The sequence below is a fragment of the Megalobrama amblycephala genome, linkage group LG12, assembly GCF_018812025.1.
Source record: "Megalobrama amblycephala isolate DHTTF-2021 linkage group LG12, ASM1881202v1, whole genome shotgun sequence".
Classification (NCBI taxonomy): domain Eukaryota; kingdom Metazoa; phylum Chordata; class Actinopteri; order Cypriniformes; family Xenocyprididae; genus Megalobrama; species Megalobrama amblycephala.
This window is the reverse complement of record NC_063055.1, coordinates 29,066,487-29,072,486: the sequence shown is the minus strand read 5'-3', so window position 1 is coordinate 29,072,486 and position 6,000 is coordinate 29,066,487.

Here is a 6,000-nt window from a genome sequence, read left to right as displayed (position 1 = left end):
TTGGCAAGCTTTAAAATACTTCAAATATTTCTGTACAAAAATGCACGTGGTTGTGTCTAATCAGCTTAGAAACACAATAGAGTGGAAGCCACAAGTCTGCCAATGTTCTAGTTCAAATTTAAACAAGTGTTTTGGGAGCAAAAGTGTGCAGACATTTTTGTGATTTTTTTATTTTGTTGAGCACTATTGCATTAACTGATATTTAGATGTGCTCTTTAAGGATCAAGTCTACTCTATTTACATTCACATATTCTGAAATGCATTCATGTTTCTCAGCTTCAAAACCCACTTAATCTGTAATTCTGCTCAATTACATCTGTCATTTTCTGCCACTTAAATAATATAAACAAACCATATATTGTCATTATAGTCTAATTATTGGTTATATGACTCATTTGTCATTACCTATAAGCCGGTTGGTTGTTTGCATATAGAAAAATGTGGATATTTAGACTTCATAGAATGTCTATAGACCTTGAGCAAGCTATTAAGTGTCAAATGATAGCATATCTATTAAACTATTTAAGTTATTTAAAAGGTATAAGCTGCCAAAGAAGCACACAAAATCTGAAGGTTTCAACTTTTAACCAGGATTACTACTAGGTACAAAGGTAAAAGGTAGCACTCACTGAGGTTATGTCACTCTGTATTTTTCTCTGGAAGCTTTATTAATCCTGCCATTCATACTGTGGCAAAATAACACTATCCTATTGTAACATAACAGCAACATTGTAATTTAATTGTATTATAATAGATACATGTTATATAAATAAACAGTAATATACCGTAAATATGTTGTATTTAGATCACCTGTAAGTGATGGAGTATTTTATCTATCCTATAGAAAACAATTGTAGAATTAGTTTGTTTACTATAAAAGCTAGAAATGTTTTGAGGCCTCTTGGTCGTAACTGTAAGGGTCAGATGTGTCTGAGAAGTTAACTTGGCCACAGAGCATATTTTGTTGGTAATTTTCCACCAGACAACAGGTGGCTGTGAAACAAATAAGACCATTGTTAAGTGCGTCATATGAAGGCTTCTTGCCTCTGGGAAGTGTTGACTGGTTTGATACAATGTTTCATTTGGCCCATAGGAAAAGGGTTGACCATTAAAGTGGCAGACGGCCCATGAGAGATAAAGTCAAAAGATGTACAGTGGTTGGAAGTTGGCCCCCCTTACTAAGAAAATGATCTCTTACATAAGCAACACCTGCAATTTTATTGGTGAAATGACTGTGGTGGAAAGGTTAGGGAGTACATGGGATAGAAAGTGAGAATATGGGAAAATGTAAGGGTGGATATTACCAGCCAATGATATTACTTTGGTGTGTTTTATGAGATAAGAAATAATTATAAAAAATGTGCCCCGGCTAAGAGAGCCTCAGATGTGGAGCTGGCATCTCACCTTTTTTTTTGCTTGACAATAAAGTTAAATACCTAACCCAGACCTTTGTTCATGTTTGGAACACTAATTAAGATATTTTTGATGAAATCCAAGAGTTTTTTTATTTACCATAGAAAGCAACAAAATTACCACTTTCAGGTCCCAGAGAAGTAGTAAAGACTTTGTTAAAATATAGGGCTACTCGATTATGGCAAAATCATAATCACGATTATTTTGGTTGATATTGAAATCATGAGTATTTAATGATTTTGGGTGGCTGATATGATCAAAGTCTTATTTCATGAAATGAGTCATTTTAAATGTCAGTGAAATTTCACAATTATCCATACTTTATCAATAACTAATACTATGTTAATTCATGTAAGTAAAAGTTATCAAAACAGCTACAGAAAACAAGTAAACGGTCAACAATAAAATAATAATAACTAATTACAAACAAAACCAACTAAAAACACAACACAACAGAAATACAAATGAAATAAACAGTGCTTTAGGTTTTTTTCAGATAGCTGTACTAACAGTGGTATTCAGATAAGTAGCCTAATATAAAACAGAAATTGAATAAAGTAATCAAAAGTAGACTATTTTTTTATTTAAAACTAGTTATTCATCCAAGAGCAGTGAGTGATTTTATCTTTGTCTTTTCTTGTTAGATTAACAATGACTGCAGCAGTGAATAAAGGGTTAGTTCACCCAAAAATGAAATTTCAGTCATTAATTACTCAACCTCATGCCGTTCCATACCCGTAAGACCTTTGTTCGTCTTCAGAATGCAAATTAAGATATTTTTGTTGAAATCCGATGACTCAGTGAGGCGTAATCGGTGACAGGAAATATAATATATAAAACTGACATTTGGATATTTGACTTAACAGTGACAAAATGTTTACTGCACATGTAGGCTTACTGAGGCATACTGAGAATCAAGATCTCAAAATTTACCCATTCTTCCTGCTGATGCTTCATGTCTTATTGCCTGTATTTGTCTCCTTAAATACTGGCTTTTATGGTTGAGTAGCTTCTAAAAACTTAGTTCAGTGTTTCTTTTTAGCTTGTTTGCTGTACACCCAGTCACACAGCAGCTTTTAGACATTGTTCTGTTTTCTGTTAGAAGTCAGAAATGACAAGGAGGCAGTTTTACGCAATACAAAGTCAATGGAGAGGGCTGGATTGTTACCCCCCCCCCCCCCCACCAGTGTGGGCGTGGCCTAAATGTGCCCTGTCTCTATTCTCATCGGTTCATAAAATTAAGGTTGAACCGCTGTAATCGCACTGACCATTTTAACCTTTCGGGGCCTTGAAAGTGGTAGTTGAGTTGCTGTCTATGGAGGGACAGAAAGCTTACAGATTTCATCAAAAATATCTTAAAGATGCCCTAGAATCAAAAAATGAATTTACCTCAGCATAGTTAAATAACAAGAGTTCAGTACATGGAAAAGACATACAGTGAGTCTCAAACTCCATTGTTTCCTCCTTCTTATATAAATCTCATTTGTTTAAAAGACCTCCGGAAAACAGGCGAATCTCAACATAACACCGACTGTTACGCAACAGTCAGGATCATTAATATGTATGACCCCAATATTTGCATATGCCAGCCCATGTTCAAGGCATTAGACAAGGGCAGCGTATTAACGTCTGGATCTGTGCACAGCTGAATCATCAGACTAGGTAAGCAAGCAAGAACAATAGCGAAAAATGGCAGATGGAGCGATAATAACTGACATGATCCATGATAACATGATATTTTTCGTGATATTTGTAAACTGTCTTTCTAAATGTTTCGTTAGCATGTTGCTAATGTACTGGTAATGTGGTTAAAGTTACTATCGTTTATTACTGTATTCGCGGAGACAAGAGCCGTCGCTATTTTCATTTTTAAACACTTGCAGTCTGTATAATTCATAAACACAACTTCATTCTTTGTAAATCTCTCCAACAGTGTAGCATTAGCCCGTTAGCCACAGAGCATAGCCTCAAACTCATTCAGAATCAAATGTAAACATCCAAGTAAATACTATACTCACAGGAATCGATGCATGCATGCAGCATGAATGACGAACATCTTGTAAAGATCCATTTGAGGGTTATATTAGCTGTGTGAACTTTGTTTATGCAAAACTATGCAAGTTATGTTTTATAGTCGAGAGCTCGGGAGGGTAGGGAGTGAGAGATTTAAAGGGGCCGCAGCCTGAATCGGTGCATAGTTAATGATGCCCCAAAATAGGCAGTTTAAAAAATTTATTAAAAAAAATCTATGGGGTATTTTGAGCTGAAACTTCACAGACACATTCAGGGGACACCTTAGACTTATATTACATCTTTTGAAAAGACGTTCTACGGCACCTTTAATTTGTGTTCCGAAGATGAATAAAAGTCTTACAGGTGTGGAACGACATGAGTGTGAGTAATTAATGACAGAAATTTCAATTTTGGGTGAATTAACCCTTTAAGGGTAAGTTTATGGTTGGCGACAATTTTCATGTGAAAACCATCCCAACAGGTCTAAAATATAAACACTTATAGCCTAATAGGCTATCAGGGTAAGACAAAAACACATTTTGGAAGAAGTGTATTGACTCATTATTTAAATTTTGAACCAAAAAGTTACTTAAATAGTCTAATGTTAAAGGTGGGGTATCCATTTTTTCAACTACACTGTTTGGAAGTTAGTCAGGCCGATACCAACAACAAACGTGTAACCAATCAGCATTAGGGGGCGTATGATGGTCATGGAGACAGAACGAGCAAGAGGGAGAGAGGGAGATTTGAAAAGGAAAAAAAAAATGCAGAAAGAGAAACGATGAGACACAATACAAAAGAGCTCAAAAGAACATCACGGTTTATGATTGGGCAAGTGCTTCAGGATCTGCGTTAATATTAGAAAAGCTTTCCAGCGCTGGAGAGAGCTAAGTGGGAAGGCCTGAAAACAGACGTGGAGGCTGCTTTGAACCCGCTTCACATGTGAGTAAAACTGGGTTTGAGTGTCATGATTGTCATGGAGCTGCTGTGCTGTTGCCGATTAACAACAAACTCCTGTTTGGATTTACCCTTGTGTACTGCACATTCTTTTTTTGTTTTTCCTTATCGTTCGTTCATCAACTGCTCTTTATTTATTGTGAAGCATTTTGTTACGCGTCAGTTGTGATACACAGACATCCACTCTCGTATTGCAAGTGTATCAGTGGCCAGATAGTGAGAGTTGTGCAGGTAAACTACTGCACACTGATGACTGCTAGAGAATGAAGTGTTTAGCGTCATTGTCAGTGCGCTCGCCTCGCATGCCAGCAATGAAGGGGCGGGGTCGAGACTGACTCTGAGCAGTGTGGTAAGGATTGAAGAATGAGTTTTGGAGTTGGAGCAATGAAGAGAGGGGTGGGTTTGTTTGGGTTGAATTCAAATATCAACAGTGTCCAACAGTGTTATTGAAAAAATGTATACAGCTTTAAAAAATGGAGCCTTAGTGTAAAATGTTAACGTTGCTTCTGTTATGTTTCACTTTACTGCTCTGTACTACAGGTCTACAAATCACATGACACGACAGCGCTCACACATGTGTGTCATGCGTGTAAGTCTCCATAATGACAATGTCTGTGCAAAATGCTGAGGCGTGGTGCAAGATAATGGATTCATAATGCAATTTCAGTCTTTTCTCTGGCCATACCTTAGGCATACAAGGTAACAATGGACCCTTTTCACAGGCTGTGATAATGCATTTCCAGTTACAACATTGCAAATCTATACATTTATAAATATTATACTCAGTGTTATATTACCTTGGCAGTAAATAAATAATAATAATTATAATAAACACTGCTGCAAGGGTGTTTCTAATATGATGGCTAAGGAAGCCTCAATCACTCTATATTTTTCTCTCTTTTGGAAAGTCGTGGAAATGCTATCATGTTTTGCTTTTGTTTTTTGTTTTCTTTGTTATTGGAGCAAATGGGAATACAAAAATTACATTTGCTGCCATTTCCCATTCACTGCTAGAAGTTTACCCAACTATGATGACTTCTGCTTCCATGGAAATTTGAAAAGGTCCCATAGTTTTCAGTTATTACAATAGAAGTAGATTAGGCAGATTTTAAATATTTATGAATTACACGTGAGCTTTTCCTTTTTTATATTAATACTCGCTCATAAAATGCAGTTTAAAATCTTTCTGCATTATAATTATTATGAAGTAATATTTTTCTTTAATAAAACACCTCCCTAGTTTTTAGTACAAAAATGAAATGTTGGATATGTGTTAATACTGTCAAAATACACCTCTTTTTTCAAATTTTTTAAAAATAAAATTTTTAGTAACTAGATTGTTACACCTTTTGCTTTCAGGTCTGTTTTGACGTAGGGTGACCAGATTTCTTATGGTGGAATACGGGACGGGTGGGCAATTTGACCATGATATTATAAATTTAATTTCTCTCTCTCTCATATATGTATATATATGCTCCTCCTATCGGAGCAAGGTGCAGAGGCGGCTGGACTCTAGGACGAAGAAGCAGGTTTTAGAGGAGGTGATCGATCACATACACCAGCAGCATCTGTAATCGATTCCCTCTCATTGCGAGGGCGACTTTGCATTTGCCCTTG